This window comes from Trachymyrmex cornetzi, unplaced genomic scaffold, assembly GCF_001594075.2.
Source record: "Trachymyrmex cornetzi isolate Tcor2-1 unplaced genomic scaffold, Tcor1.1 scaffold646, whole genome shotgun sequence".
In the NCBI taxonomy this organism is placed as follows: Eukaryota; Metazoa; Arthropoda; class Insecta; order Hymenoptera; family Formicidae; genus Trachymyrmex; species Trachymyrmex cornetzi.
Window position 1 is genome coordinate 1,585,356 of NW_017299966.1, and position 25,559 is coordinate 1,610,914.

Here is a 25,559-nt window from a genome sequence, read left to right on the forward strand (position 1 = left end):
TTTTCGATTTACGCAAATTTTATTACTATTATATATAAGAAATTACGCTCGCTAAGATATAAATTTAAATATATAATTATTAAATTGACTTGAATGGATCTAGGAATTTAGAAGTTTTTTTTATCTATTAACATCTTTTGTTATAAACAGATCGTTCAATTAAACTAGAAAAAAATAATATTTTTTAAATTAGATTTAATGATTTAATTAATTTATTAATTATAATATAGAGACTTTACGAAACAATATAATATCTAGTACTAGCACGAAAATTGAAATTATTTTATAATTCAGTGTAGTTGTACATTACTCTTATAAATTAGTTCATCGCATATATGTTAGATTATTCAGCGAGTTTTGAATTATAAAAGTCATCGATATCCATGAATCTGTAAAAAAACAAAATCACAATGAGAAAATAAATGTATATAAAACGTGAATTGTAAAAAGGTGATTGGAATTTCTGATATTTCTGAATTATTAATTAGTGTAATATTTACATGTTATAGTATATATCGATTAAATAAAATTCTTTCAGTACAATTACATATCGAAACTCACATTTCTGATATATTTTGAATATTGGTATGCAATATTTAAAAAACAAAAAGAAAATTTTTTAATGAACGTAAAAGTTTACGTTCATTAAAAATTTTTTTTGTTTTTTATTTCTTTTATTATTTTAAAAGTTTACGTTTATTAGCTTGAATTAATAATACTACGGTTTAACATTTCTATATTTAATAACTTCAGCTAAAATTCATTTTCCTAACAGCTTAAACAATCGTACATAATTTATTTGGTTCTCGCAGCTTTGCATTATATTACCGAAAATGTTGGCGCGATTATGTTTGAAGTTTTACTGCTTCTCTGTTAGAAATTGAGTGTGAAATATTAAATTGATAATTACTTGCATATTATCTTTGTTGAAACAGCGTCTGACATGTCCCGTGAGTATCTTTTCTCTGTCCTGTTGGGTAAAGAGACTATCAATGATATATGGGATAGATAAATAATATTTTATTTTGTGCTAGTACCCATAGTCATAGTCGTAATACATATTTCTAATGATATTATTATGACCATCATTAACGTGATTGTCGGCAAAACATCAAGGAATATTTTCATTTTTGTATTGCGAAAATCTGAATATTTTATGTGATCTAGAAAATACCGTACCAAATTAAACGTCATATCGTTTATCTATTCTTTTATTTCAATGAAATAGTCGAATATATTATATATAAATCTTCTATTTCTTTTAATTCTTTTAAAATTTTCAGAATATTTCATTAGCATATTTTCAAACGTTTAAATATTTTTTTGATATTTTTAAATTTTGTCCTTAATTTTTTTATTTAGTAAAATATAAAATATAAAATATCTTGATAATTTTGTTATAAAATATAAAATAATTTGAAGGAATTTTAAGGAATTCTTATTTTGCCGCTCTCTTTGTTTCTTCGTGAAAGATAGCTTCTCTTTTTTCAATATTCTTAACTCGATTTACTGGATCTTTAGTACGCACTTTATCTTTTTAACAAAGCGCGCAGTACTATTTCTTTCCTATACATCTACTTCCTCTACTTATAGTTATCGTATCTTTCCTGATTGTGCAAGCTTCATGATCATCTTTTAAAAGAACCAGTTATGAAGCAGTATATTCTCCTTTATTCAAACGAGAAGTTACAACGACAGAACTTCACATCACAAAGGAAGGTCAAACGTGTAATTATACGTATATATTTTAAAAGAATATTACATTTAATGTGTCGAAAATAACACTATTTAGCAAAAAAAAAAATGCGTAAGAATAAAGATAATTATTTCCCGTAGTTTTTTGAATGTTGAATATAATCCCGTTAAATTATTGTATTACGTTAAATTTTTAGAAATTCATATTTAAAATTACAAAAAGGCAATTTTTAATTATTTCAGCATATTGTAACTACGATATATAATATGGTGGAAAAGTTTTATTATGATCAAAATTAAGTAGGTTGCCAAGATTTCTAGCTCTTAAAAGCTGAATTTTTGTTGTATCGATCGATTATAATTAAAAAGATATTTGTGTTTAATGTAAAATCGAGATTACATTAACCACTTAATGTAATCGTGGGACAGAGTCCTCGAAATCATTATAAAATTCATATTAAATTTCTATGTATAATCCAATAATTACGTATGCAACCACGATAAATCATTGTATAATATTAAATAAATTCGTATATTTTACCAAACGACTTCATATGTAGCGAAAAAAATTATTTGTAATCAGATGAAATCATCTGATATCACGTAATTTGTGGGACAATATTTCAGCTAGTGGTTACCCCCTCGGTAAAATATATCACGTTATTAAAACTGTAATTTACATATATTTTTAGCATATGTAAATTATCTTCTAAAATATATAATAAAGCAATGCTAAAAGCTGAATTCTTGTTGTATCGATTATAGTGCCAAAGATATTTTTGATTAATGCAAAATCTGTTGCTTTGAAGTGTTGTAATTTACATATGCTATTTAGGGTATTAAAAACTTTTTAATTATATGTATTATTTAAATTTAAAGGTTTTCATACCGCTGAATATTAATCTATAAATATCAAAATTGACACAATGAGTTCAAAATGGCAGTAATATTATAAACGTCAAAATTAAATTCAGTAACAGTTCTTTTAATAATAACTTTTTAACATAATTTTATAATTGAATTTATTAATAATTTATAACTTTTTTGTGTGTGATATTAAAATTATATTGAATGATTTGATAAATTTTAAATAACAAAATATTTGATAGAATTTTAATAAAAACTTTCGAAAAAATCATTACTTCGATGCAAAAAATTTTATATTAATTTTATATTAATTATAAATTTTATATTAATTATAAATGTCTTCTAATTATAATCGACATCAATTTTATTTAACCTTAGCTACTAAGGTACTCACGACGATTTATTTATATTGCTATAACTTTTTTATAGTATAATTCGAACAGCTGGATTGAAGTTCAAAAAAACTTTAATTATCTATAGATACGATAAGCCTAGAAGAGCAGTTTTTTGCGTTATTATTCAATGTGAGAGTGTACGAAATTTCAAGAGGAGTACCTGATAATTACCTTCGTGTAATTAACTCGTTTAAAAAGTTTTCTGGGTACTCTTTCGTGTTTTATTAAATATACATTTGCTAGGTTTCAGATAATATAAAAATAAATGTATGAAATCATAGGATTGAAAAAATTATTTTATATACAGGTCCTAGGTATCCTAGACCACCCACACACCCCTTTTATCTCTTCGCAGAATAAGGTACAATTAAAAATATATTCAAACAATAATTTTAGGGTTTACAAAGATCTATTTACTAGTCTTATCTCACATAATTTGACCTTAAGTGCTAAGATTAGATCAAGCTCACATTGATCTTTTAAAATGGAAACCCTTATTTTTTATTGCATATTTTTATAATTTATTTTGAGAACTTTTCAAAACAATGTAACAAAATATTTTTTCATTAAATACTTTTTGAGTTATAAGACTTAAAAATTACAACACCACCGGCATTAGCATTATCTAAGGTGTTCGATTGATTACAACTTTTTAAATGTTGTTCAGGAATGTCAAGATCATGATCAATGCAATTAAAATTAACTGTACAATTTGAATTTATTATAATCCTGATGAAAATATAAAACGTATAGTGTGTATTTTCACCTTTCTGTTCGTTGAAACGATATTTTTGGGTCTCGGTTTTAGCTGATATTGCTGAAATGTTGATATCTACAAGCCTGCAAACAGATATAAAATACATATGTATCTAGGGAAGCCAGAACATATAATTTTCAGAGATACTGCACAATTTACACTTTAGTAAATAAATTTATTCAATAATATTATAAACTCAATATAGCTTGTTAAAATAGTACAATGATTCATTTTACATCTTTGTATATTGTAAATTAATATAGTTTTATTAAAAAATTATATGCATATGTATTTTGTTTTGATTATTGTGTATGTTAATGTATTTAAAGCTGTAATATTCAAAACTACCAATATTATTAGCGTTAATAAACAATTAATTGAATATTTATTTTCTGATAAATAATAAAAAGGTATGAAAATGTATCAAATAGAAATATTATATAGAATTATTATAATGTATCACGAGGAGGAAGGTTGTATAAATGAAAAATTTGAAATTATTGAGGCTGATCGATAGAGTAATATGAGTAAATTTGGCGGATCTGGGGATTCAGTACATTTGGTACATGATACATGAATTTCGAATGCTGTCATATTGTATATGGTTTTGAATCCATATAATCCCCATATCTGCCAGTTCCGCACGATATTATTATAGTTGATTTAAGATCTATTCAATGTATTGCTATATAACGTTATAAAGAGAATTAGAGAGCAATGAAGAAAGCTACCTCGAATATTCAACAGTATAATTATGTATTGGCAAGTCGGTAATAGTTTTATATTTTATATTTTTATGACCACTGACTAAATTAAAGGTCGAAACGTGTGTTTAGATTTAATGTAATTTTATTTTTATGAAATTACGTTCAATTTTGCATAAGCTACCAGCCCTGTTAGCTCGAATAGCCCTTTGATATTTATTTTATTTGAATTCTATTGAACCGTTATTTCTATTTATATTTTTAATTGTTATATGTAAAATATTATATTAATATAGATTATATTAATATAGAAATATTATATTAAAAATATTCACATATCGAAATCCAGAGTTTTCATATAAATTTATGTAAATCTATACGTTGCCGAATCTGGAGCATAATTGAGCGTGATTTAATTACGTTCATTTGAAATCTATGGTTTGCTTTTAAAGATAATTTGCTCTAACAAACCTAAATACGCTTTACCAAAGAAACTGTTACCTGTGTTCTCGATCGTTATATGGGTGAGCGACATACTCCTCTGGAATCTTGTCTCTGGCCCTGCGGACATGGTCTTGCAGTTGTTCTTCTAGGTGCATCTATAATGCTTGTAGGTCGTATTACCTTACATTCAGTGCAGGGTGTCTTAATCTTGGGTTGTGTATATATTACATCCTTATTCTTCTGACCGACTGTCAGTGGCACCAAGATTAACATCATTGTCACGAGTATCAGGAAAACACCACCAAAGAACTTCATTTCTAAACGACGCAATAATTTTTTTGTTTAAAAATGCAATTTGAAGTGCGAACAAGGATCGAAGTTCTCGCATCACTAATATTGTTAACTAATCTTTACCGTTTTTTCGATTCGCTTTTCTTGACTTTTCTTGATTTTCTTTCTCGTAACTTATCGCAAAATTTTCCAACTTTGCTTGCACTTAATACTTCTTTTACTCTGTTTATCTTAGCGAGTATTTTGCCACTGTGCTATTGCATGTTTCCTATTTATACTCAGATGTTACTTCCAACTATGCACTTTGCTTTATTACAATAAAAAATTACAATTATGCAGATTAAAGGCGTGCTAATTATCGTAATCAAAGTATTATCGCAATACTAATATCAATATTGTCAATAAACATTGATAGCTATTGCGTTCTGTTATTTTCCCGTGAAAACGTCTGTGAAATATTAATAATTAAGCGTAGCGTTTACACAACTCTAACAAACTGATAAATAATATGTATGTTGGGATAATATATAAACTGTTCAACTTCATACATATATCGTTTCTTATGACTTCCATCCAGACTATAACTCTGTTATAACTATAGAGGAACGTAACAGACTAACATCGATCTTGACATAGTTGTAAAGATGCTTTAAAAATAATAGCTTTTGTTGATCAATAAAAAAACAGGTTACTGTACATACCGGTGAACAATTTTATGTCTGAATAGAAAACTGAAAAGACACATAACGATATCGGAGGCTCGTATTTTCGTATTTTGCCGCACGTTCGGCATTAAAATTGGCTGCTGGCGTTTATTTTATGCTCAATACCGCCGTATTTAGACCAATAAATGTCAAAATCTGATAATACAACTGACCGAAAGAATATATTTGAGACAAAACTGATATGCATACACAGCCATTAATAACGATATATTTAATAATGTTTATTGTATTGTATATTTAGTATTGTATATTTAATAATGTAAACTTTTTTTCTATACGGGATAAAAATTATAGGAAGGTATTTTCACGTATTTTGCTGCACGTTTGGCATTAAAATTGACTGCTGGCATTTATTTCGTGCTGTCAATACCATGGTTGTATTTAGATCAATAAACGTTGGAATCTGATAATATAGTTGACCTAAAGAACGTGTTGGAGACAAAATTGGTATATACACACAGCTATTAATATTTTATTTAATTATAAAGAACAATAAGGCTCGATAATAGTAAATAAAACAAATAATTTGAAGAGCTACGAGCCAGAGAAACAAAGAAAGTATATTTTAAAAAATTATAAATATAAAATTACAACAGACAAACAAACGTTTCGACGCCGATCGGGTCATTCTCAATGTTAATAAAAGTTTAAATATTAGAATATTACAAACTGCAAATTATATAAGATTTCTATAACTTAATACGTGTATAGAGTGATGTGAATACGTAATATTTGCTGAAATGCTTGCAAAGACCTAGTTATTCTTGTTAGTCCTTCAATATAATCCAAAATTCAATTAATAATGGCATTTTGCTTGTGTTCTTGTAAACGTTGTTCTTTCTTATAAAAATGTTGAATCCAAAGTTGAAAATCTCATAGTAGTCGTGAAAAGCCTTGGAAGTATATTACAGCAGTGCAGAAGTTAACATAAAAAGATCTATAAAACCCGTATAAAGTAACCGTAACAGTCGGAGATAACACTATTATGCAACTGTGAGGATAAACAAAATTAAAAAAAGTAAAATTACCTTCATAAGTAAAGAGTTAAATCTCGTTACAAGAAGAAATTAACAATCGCTTATAGACTTCCATCTTAAATTGGAGCAAATTGCAATGAAAAAAAAAGATATGTTTGTACCTCTGGCTCGTAGCCCTTCAAATTATTTGTTTTATTTTATTTAATAATATTCGTTGTAGCTTTTTTTCTACGCCGGATAGAAATTATTACTAAACGTCTATTATTAGAGAAAAATCAGTTTAAATTCGACAATTCATTTGTCATTTAAATTTCAATACATATAGTGTGATGTGTAGTTTGCATAAACATACAACTCTGTAGGCTTTTTCTATTTATTGCCAGATTTTGTTGACATACATGATTTTTATTTGACGCGAAAAGAAATGAACATAAAAAAACATAGATAAAAAATATATTTTATTATGATAAATCGGGATTCATATTATAATTGCAAGTTATTGCGCAAAACACTAAAACAACTAATAAATAATATACATTTATAATCGCATTGATGGCGAAGTTTGTTTCTCTGATGCAAAGCGGACAAATAGCTTGGCCAATCTCTTGACATGCGTTGTTATGATATTTCACTGTGACGTTTGTAGGATTACACCGCTCGTATCGTTGTATCTGCAAACAAATATAAAAAATAATAGCTCATGAATGAATGATCCTTGTTTGGCGACATAAAAAAGGAATTATATGCAATGGTTCTAAATTTTTTATATTTTTCTTTTTAGATACACATACACACACACATTTTGCTCTATTGGTATATTTAAATAGCTATGGAATGAGCCGGAATAATATAATCGCTAAAATAAACATGTGAAATATATGCAGGAATGAAAAGGAAATGAATATACGTGTTTTTCAAGGGCAATTGTTGGTTCAGGAGCAATACCAAAAGTTTGCACGAAAAACATAAATTTTTGTTGATAAATGTATTTTTAAAAGACAGATTAAAAAATATATGTTAGAGATTAGAGATATTTACACTTAAAAATTTTATAAGCTATTTTATATGTGGACATTTTAATAAATTAATATAATAAAAAAATCTTTAAATGTGTAATTCTGTGAAGGAATATCCTAAAACTAGTTCTCTTGAATTATTATAAAACATTTGCAATGTTAACTGCAAAATTGCAAAATTGCTGAATCATGCTTCACTTTTTGTTTTAGAAATTTTTCGATATTTTTTTATTTGAATCACGTCGCTGATCGACGGAATACAAAATCCATGTGTCATGAAACACAGATCGGAGCCACTATCACATGTGACCGAGAATCTAGAATTCAACTATCGTTGATTTTTCGGTAGCAGTCAATTCTTTTTATTTCCGACAACGATGACAACGCGACAGTCATCATCGTCACGGAGGAGATTAACAACGTGGCTTAAATTTTCATTTTTGTGATATTCACACAAAACATTTGACCCCGATTCCTCTAAACGACGCTTATAACGTACGAAATATCTTCGTTAAAAGAGCATTTTCCCGCTAATCTCCTGTTATTTACAACGACGTCGTCGTTAACTCGGGAATAGTTATTTAATTTCTTTTTTTTTAAGTAAACGATCACCTGGAGTACGTGTTTTTACACTTTAATTCAAATTAATATTATTAACAACATATTGTACATTATTGATTGTCTTCTTATTTATTAATATCTGCGAACATTATAAATTTAATTATAATTTTCTGAATAAAGTAGATATAAATTAAATATTAAACAGAACATATACATACACGTTAAGTATGTATATAAGCTTATTATGACCGTATTTCTAAAAAATAAAGATTTTAATTAATATAACGCCTTTATAGCGAGTTTTCGGTGGAATTGCATATTTAAAGATTTGTAAAGAATAAAATATATAAATGAAATATATATATATATATAAACAGAGAAAAAATTAAACACAAATAAGAACGCATATGAGCGCGAGCGTGGCATAACAGAGAGCGCACAGGTCTATCATGCTAGAAGTCCTCGGTTCAAATCCCAGGAACCAAAATATTTACGCTCGTGTCTCCTCTTGGGAAAGGTCGGCAATCTTCCGAGAGTATCCTTACCCATAGAAACACCTCTCGAAAAATCCACCGTTTAAAACCGGCATTAAAACTGTAGGTCCCATATGCTCGTGGCAATTGAATAATCACCACAAGCATTTGAGAGAGGTGTAACACAGACCACAGGCCTAACATAAGAAGAAAAAGAAGAAATAAGAATGCCATTTATAGTCAAAGCAGGTCTTGGTACTTATAAAGAAACACAGTTAACTGATGAATCGTCCCCAATTTTAATAAGCTTTGGGTATGTTAAAATATAAACAAAAATAAGAAATACAAAAAAAGAACTCTTTTGAAAAGATCAGTTTTTTTTCTTTAAAATGAATGTCATCGAAACTATGAGAGATAGAAAACAAATGTCTTAAATAAAAGTAAAATGGTTTCAAGAATACTTCATAATCAAAATTAAAAAAGATAAAAAAATTTTTTTATTAAAAAAATTTTTATTTAAATAACTTTTTTATAATAAATATTATAAAGTACTCTTGAAACCATTTAACTTTTATTTAAAACATTTTTTCTATCTCTCATAGTTTCGATATAGTATATTCACTCTGAAATAAAAAACCAATTTTTTTCAAGGAGATTTTCATCCTCCCAACATGTATAAAAAAAATGTATCTTTTATTTTCGTTTATATTTTAATCTAAAGCTTATTAAAATGAGAGGGAGTGTTTGTTGTGTTTCCTTGTTAGTAATATTTATATATGACTATACAAATACAATTTTTAACCGTATAAATTGCCGATTCAATTTATCGGACTTAAAACACAATCATGAACTGAAATAATTATCTTACAATTAAATAAATCACGACTAAAAATATATAATCTTACAATTAAAAAAAATACTAATTGTATAATCTCACAATTAAAAAAAAATCGTTAGTCTATAGAATTAAAAATTGCATTTGTATATTCACATATGAATATTACTAACAATAAGCAAAACCTACTTTGTGACTAAAAATAGCACTATTCTCTTTTATTCGTAAAAAATGGTTATTAAAAAAGAAAGAAAATATATTAATCAATATCCATACAAAACAATATTTTACAACATTTTTTAACATAAAAACACTCTAATTGATTATTTCCGGGTTAATAACATCAAGAAATTTTCCCGAATATTCCAATTATCATTCTCTCCTGCAATTTCTTTTATTTTTTCCTTATATATTTCTTCCTAATTAATTTCTACGATCCTCGGCAGAATTACCGCACTTTGCCTTATTTACAAGTTATCTTACCTATAGTTTCTCTTGAAACTACTTCTTACGATTTTTCAAAAACCATCGACATTTTCCGTTCGCGTCATGTTTAGGTGGACACGGAAGAAGTCATTCCGGCACCGCTACGATATTTTTTATTATGAACATACCATCATTCGTCATCGGTGTTTTCGGAGTTGATTCGAAATTTGATTGAATTTTCTTTTGCAGCGGTGACGATGCGATAGTCATAACCATCATAGCAATCATTAATAATAACGCGATACAAAATTTCATTTTCGATTTTCACCACAGAATGCAAACCGTTTCAAAAATTTGAGATTCCGATAGTGTCCAAATAATGCATACTACTTGTGAAACATTCTCGAAAAAGCAGAAGCTTATACAGACGCAGTTGTTAACGCTGAGCAATAATGACTGATTAGTTTTATACCGAGGATTTCACGAATCAACAAAACCATGGTTTATGATAAAATCCATTATAGAAATTACATTATATTTACACGATACCTTGTCAAAGGTGAAGCGTATTTTTGACAAGAGATTATCACTACATGCATGAGTAATCTTGCAATATTTTGCAGAAATGATAACTAAATTCTAATTTTCCTTTTTCTGTAATTTCTTTTATTTTTTCCATATATGTTTCTTCCTAATTAATTTCTATGATTCTCGACAAAATTACCGCACTGTACCTTATTTACAAGTTATCTTACCTATAGTTTCTCTTGAAACTACTTCTTAAGTTTTTGCAAAAACAATCGACATTTTCCGTTCGTGTCACGTTGTTGGCCAGGTGGACACGGAAAATCCGGCACTGTTATGATATTAAATGGAGACATTGTTACATTTGTCATCGATGTTTTCGGAGTCGATCCGAGTTGAGTTTCTTTTAGTAACGGTGACGACGTGGTAGTCATCACCACCATAGCGATCATTAATAACGTGATATAAAATTTCATTTTCACCACAGAATGCAAATTGATTCAAAAATTTGATTTCAATAATATCCAAATAATGCGTACGACTTGTGGAACATTCTCGAAAAGCAGAAGCTTATAAAGACGCTGTATTAACACTGCGCAATGATTGATTAGTTTGATACTGAGGATTTCACAAATCAACAAAACCATGGTTTATGATAAAATTATTATAGAAATTACATCATATTTACTCGATGTCTTGTCAGAGGTGAACCGTATCTTTGATAAGAGATTATCACTACATGCGTAATATTTCGCAGAAATGATAATTATAAATTCTAATTTTAATTCTCACATATATATTTACATAAAAGTATTTAAAAACTGTAACTAATAAATTTAAAGGTTATACAAATTAAATTCTAATAATAATTTGCATTTTAATATTTTATACTTATGTTTATTATATTAGCTCTAATTGATTTATCCCGCGTGGTAAAATTAATTATATATTTTAAAACATTTTGTCAACATACATATAATTAAAAAGATAATATGCGTAATAGTATAATATTTAATATAATATTTAATCAAGAGCTGCAACCGTATTTATTAATTGACAACTATAACTATTAAACATTATTACTTATCTTGTTTACTTATTCACCTACTACCTTAAATTTTTTTGAAATATATTATTTCATATATATAACACTTCTTGGAAAATAGCCAATAATTGTAATCAAAGTTGTTTAACTTAAGGTTATCGAAACAGTCAAATATCATTTTGCATTTCAAATAGCATATGAAATTCTATAAATATGCATATGCGAGTGGCTTGCAGAAAGTATCTTGTCCACGAGATTGCGCGAATATCGAAATTATCGAATAATAGAGAGAAAGAGAAAGGGAGAGAAGGAAAGGGAAAAAGGAGAGAGAGAGAGAGAGAGAGAGAGAAGAAAGAGGAAAATAGAGAGAAAGAAAAAGAATATTACAATAGTTCTTTCAGTAAATTACTTGAAAGGTTAGAAATATTAAACAAGCGACAAAAGGTTTTATTTACTTATTATTGTTCAAATATTTCCAAAGCAAAAAAATTTGTTCATATTTTATGAACTCAATTCACAGATGGTTAATTTTTTATAGAAAAAACAAAACCGTTGTGCAAGAAACGATTGATTTTTATAACGATAGAATTTGGCTTTTCAGTCCAACAAATATTTGACTTCTACCGCGAATAAAGTTTCGCTTTTAGTAACGAACAGAGTATAGCTTAAAACAAGCCCAATATATCTCTAGTTTCTAAATTGGAAAAAAATTTTACCGGCCAGAGAGTCGATTTGATTTTTTCAAATAAAAAACATTTAGCTTTTAGTATAAAATTTAATTTTTTAAACGCGAATACAATCTCAAATGGAAGAAATTTGTTTAGTTTCTATACAGAAAAATTTAACTTTCTCTTCTTTCTAAAGTAAACCGCGTTTTTACTATAAGAGTGGTTTTTAAGAGCTTTTTTAAATTTGACATTTTTACTGTTTTTAGGTTTATGAAAAGTTACTTGCAGATTAAAAAAAAGTTAAATTTGATTGAACTTTTATAACAAGGTAGCTTTTAGGTTAAAAAATGTAATGTTTAATCCTAGAGTATAATAAAAATGAATATACTACCAACGTTTAACGTTCATAAATCCGATATTAAATACGTTGTTTCCTAAATCGAATCCTTTTTATAAAAGTATTTCCTTTATAAATTAACAATAAAATCATGCACCATTCGTTTTTTTTTGCAAAAATAAAATCGTTTTACTATATGTCCAATTGACATTTTGTTTATTTATTATTCATTTATGTGCTTAAATCTATTATTTATTAATTTTGAATACTACAATAATCACAAAATTAATAGCATACAAAAATTTTAAGATCGACTACGAAAATATTTTTAATGAATAACATTAATAATATTTTAGTGGTTATTGTGAATATTAATAAAAAATTTTGATTTTTAAATGGCCACTTTAAGCTTGAAATATTGTTTGAAATCAATAAATTTAAATTATATGAGTTAAATTATAAATTGAACTTTAAATATGATATTTTGAAATATACCAAATAATACCATAAGAATTTAAATAATGTTTATGTATTGACGTTAATAAAAATTTATTACACTAACCATTTAAAGATTGCGTGAATCTCATAGACATAGACCGTTAATCAAAAATTTAAAGAGCACTATATGCAGAAAAAACAAAAGAACAAACTAACCGTGTGAAACGTTAATCAATACAATACGCGTCTCAATTGCCCGTTCTTATCGTAACGATATCTCATCCCTTCTATCTCGATCTCGACGTTTTGTTCGGGCACGGTGATGATGTTCCTTCTGACTCGCTTTTTAATTTCGCTTCCGTCTTCCGTGACAACCGGCGTCTCTACCAAAATGGCGTCGACCTCTTGCGTCTTATCGGGCGCGATTTCTTCCACTTTTTCACTGTCAGGAGCCGGCGTTCTTTCAGCCATTGTAGCGATTCTTCGATTGTCAGGATCCTAAACGATTTTCGATAATCCTATTTTTCCCTCTAATCTGCCGTCAAATCTTTGAAGGATCCCTGTCTTTGGCTCTTCTAGAATCCGGCCGTTGCTTCTGAATATTAAATAATATAATAATTTTGAATTTTAAATAACATTTTTAAATATGAGAAAGAGAGAGAGAGAGAGAGAGAGAGAGAGAGAGACTAGGAATATTTATTATTTTAAATAATATTTTGAAATGTATTATAAAAAATTATTAAATCTTAGAAACTTGAATAACGTTTAAACATTTAAATACGGTTTTTTAATTAATTATTTTGAGATTTTAAATCATATATTCTTTAATTTCAAATTATATTTTTAAATATTAATCCTTGTGTCAACTGGATCTATTTCTCATATTCATTTCGACTTTTTTTTGAAAAAGTGCTTTCCATTTAAATATCGCCAATCGAATTCTTATTATTTAGATAATTTCACATAAATACATCAATTTACTTTAAAATATTTGAAAAGAAATTTTAAGTTTGTGAACATTAAACTTGACTATACGTATGTCCAATGCTCGGCTTACTACATGCATTTTCTACGTAGAAAGATGGAAAAGAGAGATTTATAGTTCAGTATATTTAGGTATTCAAAGAAACAACTTACTTGTACAACTTACTTGTACTAGAAACAAGGAAAATGCTGTATTTTAAAAAAGTTTCAAAAGTTTAAAAAAAACTCATAAATCACTGGAGAACGATATTTCATCTTCTAGTAGATTCCTATACTTTTCTTTTTGTTCTGCGCTTAAATTAAAGATAAGAACAATAAAAATATACACACACGATTTTTCTATTACACAATGTAAATCAACAATTTTACACATTTAGTATTAATTAATCTAATTATACTTAATCTAATTGTTCTTTGTACTCGCGTACTACAATTGACTTTTTCATTTTTCTACTGAGATAATATTTGATACGTCGCAAGAAGTCATCAAACTTTTATAATAAAAATACAAGAATAGGTGTAATACTAACAAAAATATGGTGAATATAACAGACTACTCCAATGAAAAGATGTTTCGGGATTGATCGCAAAGCCCTAAACCGGTTTATACCTGTTGGAAAAGAAGTGGGGGAACGTCGATCCCTAAACAGGCTGTTGCTCGAATATCTGGAGATAGTTTTAAAGGATACCGTTTTCTATCTTGTTATGTCGAAACTGATTAACGAGACAGAGGCAATAATTCTTTTACCTCTTACCGGGAATTTAGGAAAGAATTAATTCCTTTTAATCTTGATAAAATTTATTTCATGTATTTCTTGTATCAGTTCTTTACGCAATTGATCAATAGACGTTTACGTAGCACTCTACTACTAACAGACTAACTGATCAACTGACTTGACCGCTTCTCGTATCTTCCGTTCTGTTTTTTTTATATCCACTAGGTAGTTCCTAGGGAGAGTTACCTTTGTAGCCGCTTTATCAGCATTCTCCAAGAATTGCATCGATCGAATTTCTTGGAACTTGTCGACTGTGCCGTCAGGTTAAGATCATATCTTATTGTAACCGTTAAATTACCTAATCATTATAAATCTTATTTCGTCATTTTCGTCAACGTCTTTCTGAAGATATTACGTAATATTATTGAGATAACTCTTATTCACTTGTGTTATTTAACTCTTCCCGAGAAAAATGATTTATATATAATTATACAAAATTAAATAAAAGCACATATAATTATATGTAAAATTGACATAATTTATATACAATTATATGTAATTATATGTAAAATATGTCCATTATATAACATTTTTTTCCAGATTATAACAACCTGTAGAATGTGAAATTCCATGATGGGTACTCGGATGTAACATAGATATTGACATAACGTAAAACTTTGGAGTTAGTTGATATAAAGACTAAATAAATAACTTTTATAATTTTTGCAAATGTAAGTAGAATTTAAAAAATCTTTAGTTACATACATTTAGAATAACTTTATTCGACTTTTCAGACTATTTTGGTATTTCTCTACAGAGCTTTAAGAGGAGAAAATGGCATACTTTGAACCAAACTGCGAACAATATCCCAGAGAATGAATGCTATTAAACCATCATTCACGCTTTTATAGCAACGATTCATTCTTTTATCGTTTATTAGAATGACTTCGAAATGTTTCCTACATTATCGATTCGATTATTCGCTATTGCTGCATCGTAAAACTCAATATTTATGGTCTTATGTTATCGATATTAAAAATTTCTCTCTATATATTTTTAAACATATTGTTACATATAAAAACCATGTAAAATATTTAATCAATAAAGTTACATTCTGTTTGCGAGAGACATATTCGTGGAGATTGATTGGATGTTCTGTTTCAACGCTCTTTTTTAACGCTATCATTATTATTCTATTTCTCGAGGAAGCAGTATCTCACATTTTTAACGAATTCATAACATATATGTAAAAACATATGTGAATATGTAAAAGCAACATGCAATTGCATGTTTTTACATTTCCTACGTTTTACGATGAAAAAAGCTTAAATGAGAAAATTAATTCTTTTACTTACCAAAAATCGATTAGTAGATATCGCTCTTCAAAGGTCCTTTTCGATATTCATGATATTACACGTATAACAATAAATGTATTTATCTGGATACGTGTTATCTTTCGTCACAATTTACCACGTTTCTCACGGCACAATTTATCGCGCTGTCACTTCGGTTTACTCAAACGACAGTTTCGCGACGATTGAAATCGTTTCTTCCTGCCTGCTCAATACTCGGTCTTATCGGTTGCTATCAATTGGCAAACGTTAAACCTTATCGCAAATAGCCTTTGCGCTTTTTATTACGCTCGAAAACCGATTTCCCAGTTTCCGGGATTAGAGGAGTTCTGGAAGACCCTTCAGATCCAACGAAGCGCTCTTGGCGATTATTGCGGGACGAAAGGCAAACGCTTCCAACGCTGTCATCATCGCGCAAAAGTAAATTCGAGTTACAAACGTGGTCGGGAAGAATGGAATGCAGTTGTAATGGATTACAGTTAGACTCTGGAAATTGCAGTTGCCGCGGGGGAAAAGCGTAGCAGGCAAATACAGAAGGGCATGCGATCGATTGCTAGAAATTCCCCTTTAATCTTCTAGTGGCAAGCGGCGAAATCTCACGAAGTTTCTTCTATCAAGGAAGTACGAAGCCTCGCCTCGGTTCTGTGAGAAAAATGGTTTGGTTGCCGAGCGATTAAATCGTACGGTTAAATGTAACGAATGCTGTTACGCGCCTCTCAACGTATCTTACATTTTTTATAAACTAATTTCTCTTCAGACAATATTTATGCCCGGTTCTACCAATATAAGATTAACTTTAATCTCGGTTCAATTTACTCTTTATCTTTTCTAATTTGAAGAATTAGAAGAAGATAAACAGTAAATTGAAAAGATTAAAGTTAATCTTACGTTGATGGAACCGAGCTTAAAACTAATATCCTAATAAATCTTGATCCCGCATCTGCTTAGTCTCTTATTTATTCCTTTTTTATTTGAAGTTCTTTTCAAATTTCTGTTTTACAATCAGTTATTATTTGAGTAACCGATATGCAAAAGTAGTTACATAAAAAAAAATTTTTATGAAATATTGTTCTGGATTTCTTTAGTTACGAGTTGAATATTTTAAAAATCAGTAAAACAATTACGAATCTATAAAATCAAGGGGAAAAAGTGGGTTGCAAAAGAAATTAAATCCCCAAATCCCTATTGTTGTAAATACCGTTATATCTGTCAATCATGTTTAGTAAAAATGGGGGACACTTTGGTCCAAAATTAGTTAAAATACTTCTTCAGCTGCAAAATAGTCAAGTACATTCTATTTTAATAAATAAAAATTGTACTTCTCTTTCCACATTATACACGTTTTGTTAATTAAAACAGTAAATTTTTCTTAATTTTTTAAGAAACAGATCTTATTGATAGCTTGAATAAGAATGATTACAAGTTTATTCGGTCTCGCCAAAAAAATTTTAAATGAAGATAACGACTTTTGCCAATGGGTTACTCATTTCTGTTCAAATAGATAATTGTGCACCAATTCTCATTCTCTTCCTTTCGTTCAAAGGAACAATTAGATTTTCGATTTCAGAGCACATTGCGTAATTGATCATTAATATAATTATTTAACGAAATTCCATCTTTTTCAATTAACGATAATTTCTCTCGATCGTGAATAGTTCTCGTCAGCTGCTTGTAGTGAGCAAACCTCTAATTTAACTAATTGTCTTCATTGATTAAAGCTGATCAAGTAGATAGTTGTCTACACATTTTAGTATTCTATAAAATATTACAATGTGTCCCACACGTAACACAGCGTGATTGTATTAACCTCTTCAGTGGTGATTCAAAATGATCTTTCTCATCTTCCACCAAGTTTATGAACTACTTGTTACTCCGTAGCGAATAGACGAAGATCTTCCAAGATAAAACGTATTGAGCACGAAGCTCAGCACGCAACTGTTTCAAGATATATCGGCGTTGACAACAGACTTTACCACAAAACTTTTCCGGGTATACTACTTAAAGGGTTAAACCAGATCTGAGATCTAGTTGCACATTACAGGCGGATTTCGTTGCCTACTGACCCCCTCTTGCCGTTCGTATCTTAGCAACGAGTCGCCGAACGGGTGTAAACAAGACAAAGCTTTATTTCACAAGTGTTCGTACTAGAAGTACAATGAAATTATCTCCCTCAGTATTATCAGTTAACTAATAGAATTGTTTACATATTACTATATATATTGCGGAAATAAATAAATTATTATATTATTTTATTATAAATGTGTAATTTACAAAAGCTGAGTTTAAAAAAAAAAGTTATATTATTACAGAACTATAAGAATAACGATATATAGAGTTATTATTTAATAATATTAATAACAAAAAGGTTTTCAATTATTAATCTAAAATTGTTTAAAAGTAAAGTTCTTGCGGTTACTTCATATTGCTCAGAAGAATACAATTCAATGTATTCTATTATAATATAAACGCTAAAGAAACTGTCACATGCCCTGTTATTTTATCTCTGTTCTTTGTCGGTACACTAGAGTGCACTAAAATTTTCTTCTTTCGTCAAATTTTAAATATATATTCATTTTATGTTAAATACAATGTACGTACACTAGTTCAACTACAAAGAACTACGCAGTAAAAGTTCTTAATTGCCTTATACGCTGTTGATTTTGTGAATCCTTTAATTGATAAATAATTATTAATTTGGATTAATTATAGGTAAATTTTTTTTTAGTTTAATTTAATAATTGCAATAATTTTTTTAAACACAGACAGAATTCAAAGATAATATTAATGTTCAAAAAGTGTTGAAAATTTGTACGATATATATAATATAATTAATATATATTTTGAACATATCATGAATATTAATATGGATAAATAATATAGAATATTAATATATGGATAAAAAATATATGGACGTTATATAGGGAAGCCTTCAATTTTCATTAAATGTATAATTTTTCACGTCAAGTACAGTTCAGAAAATGAAAAATTAACTTTATAAATCGTTATTATGTATTTCAACTACTTCAAACATCGGTAATTTTTAAAATCCTTTTTTCTGTGTTTATAATGCTTTTTTAACAACTTCCATCAAACTTCTGCAGCCTGCAATTTATTGATTAAATTTGTTAAATTTTTATAACTTTATAGTATTCACTACTGGACATTTTAATGAAATTTTAAATTAGAATAAATTAAGACGTTATTTAAAATTAATTAACCATGGAGTGAGATATCTTCACTTGTCTGTATCTTGAAAGCCCGACGAGTCTGAAGTTTCGATAGGAAAAGATTGACTGAATTTGTCAAAGGATACTTTCACGAAGTTTGACGTTCTCATAAAATACTTCGAATATTCTATGCATTTTAGAAGTACCTTTCTCCGATTTCGTGTTATCTACACCGAGAGTGGCATCTTGATATTAGAGATTTAAGTAGAACTCGTTAAATAATTGTGAAATACGGTAATTCGTTTTGCAGAGACTTTAACCGAATTACTAATAGAAAACGCATTTCTTGCTACCGTCGGAAAGTAAATTCCGACGAGAGTGCGACAACGAAGAATGGAACGCGGTCACAATGGGCTACAATTAGGCTACTAAAACGGGGCAAAATTCCTGAGGAAATGTCGGCGTTGCCGACGCGCAAATAGAAGTCGACATATCTTCTCTCTAGTCTAGATCAATATCTTGGAGTGAAAACAACCAATGTGATTTCAGAATATAGAAGTAGAACAAAAGTAATATTATATTCACGGGTATATGAATATGTGTCCATTTGTTTGCCCTTAAACCGCGGAATGACGCGCTCGCCCCCATTATGTGTTCAAACAATATTATTGCAGATTGCAGTATAAATTAAATTTTCAAATATTTAATTTTGATTACCCTATGTCTTGAAATGAGTGCTTATTGAAAGTGGGATTAATCAAATTTTGCAATACAGCGAGGTCAAATTTCGAAAGTAAAAGAATGTAAAAAAGAAAATTGCGTATAAAATGAAAGTGAAGTTTGCTTTAGATTCATGCAAATAATGAATAAATTAAATATTTGAGTAGATTAATTTTTTTCTAAATTAATTAGAAGATTCAAAAATATAAATAAAATTTCATTAATTAAAAATAATAAATGAATAAAAAGATTACGATATTATTGTAGATTGCAATATAAATTGAACTTTTGAATATATAATTTTGATTAATCCTTATATTTTCAAATAAACGATTATTGAAAGTGAGACGAATCAAATTTTGCAATACAACATGGTCAAATCTCGAAAGTAAGGAAAAGAGCTGTATATGAAATAAAAATAAAGTTGGCTTTAGATGCAAAATTATGAACAAACTGAATATTTAATTAATTTCTTTGGAATTAATTAAATCAAAATATTAAAAAATTATAGAACATGATTAGTTAAAAATAATAAATAAATAAAAAGATTACTGCAGATTACCGTATATTAAACTCCCGAATACATAAGTTTGATTAAAGTCTGCGTTCTATAATGAGCGTATATTGAAAGTGGGACAAATCGAAATATGCACTGAGAAATCCATTATGTTGAATAAAATAAAATTTGATTGAATCTGAATTTCTTGTTTGGGCAAATAAATCCTTTGATTAACGTAACAAAATACGTTAATTGACAAATTTTGTAATATTGATATAAAAATTTAGTTCAATAAATAACATTGTTAATTGTGATGTGTAACTAAATTTTTGGTTGACATTTTATTTAAATTTTATTCACTAATCGAACTTATACGATAATATTATTAAATTTTCTTATTAATTTTACATCCAACAAAGTTGATTAGAATGTAAGAACTTTGAAGCCGGAATAGGAAACCGTTGACGCTGGTTGAGTCAACTGCAGAAATCCTATAATCGAGGCCCCTAAAGAGCTTCGCGTTGACATGAGCGAGAAAGTGTCCATTCGACACTATCGAGTCTTACGCAATTGCATTATTTATAATGTGTCGCATCGTATTCTTCTTACGAGAGAATGCTTAGCCGCGCGTCCTATAATTATTATAGCGGCGCGCGGCGACTCGTATTGCACGTTTAACAATAAATATAATTGTTCGAAAAACAGTGAGATAAATACTTTGTCATCGCTACTACGAAATTTCGTTTAATACAAACAAATCTATGCAACCAAAAAAATTTGATTATTGTAACATTTTATTTGTTTCTAACAACATATTTGTTGTTAATACAAACATATAAAATCAATCAATAAAATCGTTCTCAATCAAAAAATTTTTAACAATACTAAGAATCTTTATTTTACAAAAAATTTTACTTGATTCAACCAAATGGGTTTCTCAGTGTAGCGAGGTCAAATCTCGGAAATGCTGAAATAAAGTTTTCACGAGCTTTTGAAGCTGTTGGTAATTCCCACGCTTGCTGTTAAAGCACATGGACAATATATTTACGAATTTTTGTTGTCCTATTCTGACCATTTTGACTATTTAATAAAACATTTATGAGGCAAAAGACAAAAATAACGATAACTTTGGAACGACTTCATTTATCTTGCAGCTCGGCGCCAGAGAATTAAATAAGACATGGACATAACTTGACGCAATGAGATTATCTCGTCGAGAACTGCAACTTGGTATCTCGACATCTTATGTATTCCGGAAATACCTGAATATTTTCTGTCATGTCATTTTTGCAAAGCAAAATATTACACAAGTCTTATTTTCATGCATGCTCCATTGGAGTAATAATCTTTAGAAACTTTGAAAAAACTTGAAGAGCGGAAAAAGTAGGATTTAAGAGCAACTATGAAAAGTCAGAAAATTTTCAACTCCCTTTTGTTTAGCAATCTTATGCGTGCCTAGCAGCAGTCGTTTTCGCGACAACGGGAATACCATAGAGAATGTAACGCTTTGTGGAGACTACGACGGTTACTTCGTTGCGAGTGAAATTGTTTTCACGACCGCCTTCGCTTAGTTAGTTTTAACAGAATTTTACCTTCACAAGCTCGACGTATCTCTCTTTCTTTCTCTCTCTCTCTCTCTTTCTTCCTCTCTCTGTCCGTCTCACTCTCTTTCTCTATAGCTTGGTTGAAAATTTCATCGTAAAAGCCATACAAGGTGTGCTAAAACCGCATGTCCTTCTAACCGCTGGTATATTGAGGCATAAACCGAGAAAAAATGATAATTACTATAATAGCGCATCAGTTATGGAATTATTAAATAAATAAAATAAAATAATTTTGGCTAATTAGTGAAAGTATTAAATTACAAACGCAAGTAACAAGTAAAAATGACACATACGAGAAATAAAATAAAGCAAAGAGCAAAAATGCGTTTCCTTTAATTAATTGTAATTGAACTTTTTGTCTTAAAACACATTCGATATAATTATCAAAGTATATAACATTAAAATAGTATGAAAAAATTATAGTGACAGTCGAGAAAAAATTTTACAATAGAAAAATTGAATATGTGTGATTGCAAATTTATTATTTAATGTGCTAAGTTTTATAGAAATTCTACAAACGTTGTGTACTTTGCAACTAATATTTCATTCCATTCCCAAATAATAATAATTAACCATCGCCTATATACGTAACTAATAACGGATGCAAATAGAACTTATGCACTTTGATACGCCCTTGTAATGCGTATTATGCGTCATGTCTCGCGAAAGCGATTCTCTGATGAGTTACATATAGAATCAAAGAGACAGCGACGATGACGAAGACGCGAGGATGATAACATTCGGCACCGCGACAGCCGCGTCATTCCTTCCCATTGGGAATTTCTCTACCACCACCTCTTCCTCCTCCTCTTTCTCTCGGCTATCTACGCGTTCGTGCATCGTTTATTTCACATCAAGTGCAAGCTGGAGAATCTCCATTTCACTGATATGACATATTCTTCAGTGAGACACAGAGCAGAAACTGAATTTCTTACAATTTCGAATGAAACTCGCAATTGAAGCGTGAAGTGTTAATTAAAATTTAAAACAGTTATTAAATCTTTAATATTCTGTTTTCCTCTAGATTATTTTTAGTTTATTTATTCGTTTTATTTTGAATTTCATTTTGTTTGGTTACATTGCATATTCTATCTTCTTTGTTCATTTATTATTTTTAATTGATCGAGTTTCACTAATTTTGAATTTGCTGATTTATTATAATTAATTTCAAAGAAATTAATTTGCTTGAATGTTTAATTTATTCATTGCTTGCATAGATCTAATTTTATTTTTTTATTTTATATGCAGTTTTTTTTCTTTTTATCAATTAAATTAATTTTCGAAACATTTTATATCTTACATTCAACTCAACTCTTTGATATGAATTTAATTAATTTTGCAGTTATATTTTAATATCTATAACATTGGCAATAATCTTCTAATCTTGTGCTCGATTAAACATATATCTTTTTCATTGTTAAAATATTTTATTTATCCAAATTTTAAGATTGCTACACATCTAATTTCTTTTATTTCTTCAAGTTTATATAGATATTTTATACATATATCTTTTAAAGTAGAAAAAAACCTGACAGCTGATAAGTAAAAAATAAACTTAATAAAGAAAAAGGAGAAGGTGGGATCTACGTAAACTGTTATATAGGCCAATGACTATATGCGAGCAGACTAGGATCAAAGCCAAGCCTTATATAATAGAACCCCTTGAAATCTGGGTACCAGGAATTTGGAATTCAAGGAAGTTAGCCTCCAAGCATGTTAGGGCCAAGAAAATTAGTACTTAAGCAAATTACCATCCAAGCAAAGTAGGATTATGGTAAAGTGATATATTTAGCGTACACAGCTGTTACAGCCAAACACTTTTTAACCGGTCAGTTTGCCAACCTTTCTCGCTGACGTGACAACGGTAATCATTTCTCGAAAGTCCAAGTCCGGACTTTGGATATTTTTGAAAAATTTGAAATTGAATCTACATTCGGATAAAGTTTACTCGGAATAGCTGAAGAGGAAGATATAAGGGACAGTTACACTTCAGCAGATGACTACACGCGAGTGAGTAATCCGTCGAGTTTCCTTAGAGGAAAGATTGGCCAAGTTTGTCGAAGGATCAGCAAACTGGAAGGAAATGCAATCGGTCGCGAACACCTTGTATCCCACGCTTCACGAAAGCCAAGTTCTCTGTTCCTCAAGTTTGCCCGGATCTTTAACTCCGCGGATCGGGATAGCGTTATAATTACTGGTAATTATGTCAGTTCTATGTCCGACTGAAAAATCCACTTAACCAAGGCCATTCTGATTCCCGCTCTATTTCGCGCCCGGACGGTTAAACGAATTATCTGCTAGAGAAGAGTTAGCGGATCTAATTTGTAATACGGTAACCGGCCTGGGCTCGGGCTTTCGGCACGGGTCACCGCGCTACCACGGCATCGAGTTTGCTAAAACCTCCGAGGCACATGCGCACCTAATTTATACGTTTAACCGGTTACCTTATTATCTCCGACCTAACTTGCGCCGGAATTACGTGCCGATAATTATACACGTCACGTCCCGACATTCTTATAGAACAACTCGGGAATAATGAAACACATTGCACATGTGCGCTTCGCCACTTGCATGATGACGAGTAAATAAATAAACACAACACGAGAATATAGCGGGAGCAGATAAAATCAATTAAGGTCAATTTAGTAGATAATTCGTACGCGAGATTTATACGTAAAATTATGGGATAAAGAGAAAAATTATTTTCCTCTTCGGAATTTACAGCCAATTTTTTCTTTAGTATAAAGATGTATATATAAGAAAAATGTTAATGTAGAATAAAAATTAATGTGGAAAAAAAATGAAAATTTTCTGATAATAAAATTAACCCTGGCTAGTCCCAAAAACCCCAGCTAGTGCAATTTACTAAATTGAGACTTTTTTCGTGATTCTGAATTTTTCTTTTTCTTTGAACTTATATATCTCAAAGCTCCTTAATTCTATCAACTTTTACACGTCATGGATTTATTCCTTAATCAATTCTCCATCGATTGAAAAAAAAAAAATTAATTGAAATATATCCATTTTTATGGAAGTTACGGTAACAAATATGGATGGGGTCCCAGGGATCCAAGTGTGTATATCAAGGGTAAAAAAAAGTGTGTATAACTAGGGTTAAATACAATCTCAATATTGTAATGTATTAAAGTTTAGATATCTTCTTAAATAAATTTACATTAATTAAATTCATATTAAACAAATTAATATAACCGAAAATATAAATAAAGATATTTAAAAAGCATTTTTAGTAAAACGTGACGTCTGTGAATATTTTTCAAGATTAAAATTGTTTATTTTGATAGTAAAATTTAAAACGTTGCCGTTTTTAGTTAATTTCA

General features: G+C 29.1%; 1 protein-coding gene and 1 long non-coding RNA gene across 2 annotated transcripts in view; one reads left to right on the plus strand and one right to left on the minus strand.

Moving 5' to 3' along the window:
* Positions 1–25,559, plus strand: part of LOC108767069 (uncharacterized) — a 93,044-nt gene that overhangs the window by 38,501 nt on the left and 28,984 nt on the right. The gene's annotated exons all lie outside the window — the stretch shown is intronic.
* LOC108767070 (uncharacterized) lies at positions 846–4,934 on the minus strand. The gene is made up of 3 exons (XR_001940412.1): positions 4,920–4,934; positions 3,724–3,797; positions 846–970 (listed from the first exon to the last, which is right to left on the minus strand). It is a non-coding gene; the product is annotated as an uncharacterized LOC108767070 (long non-coding RNA).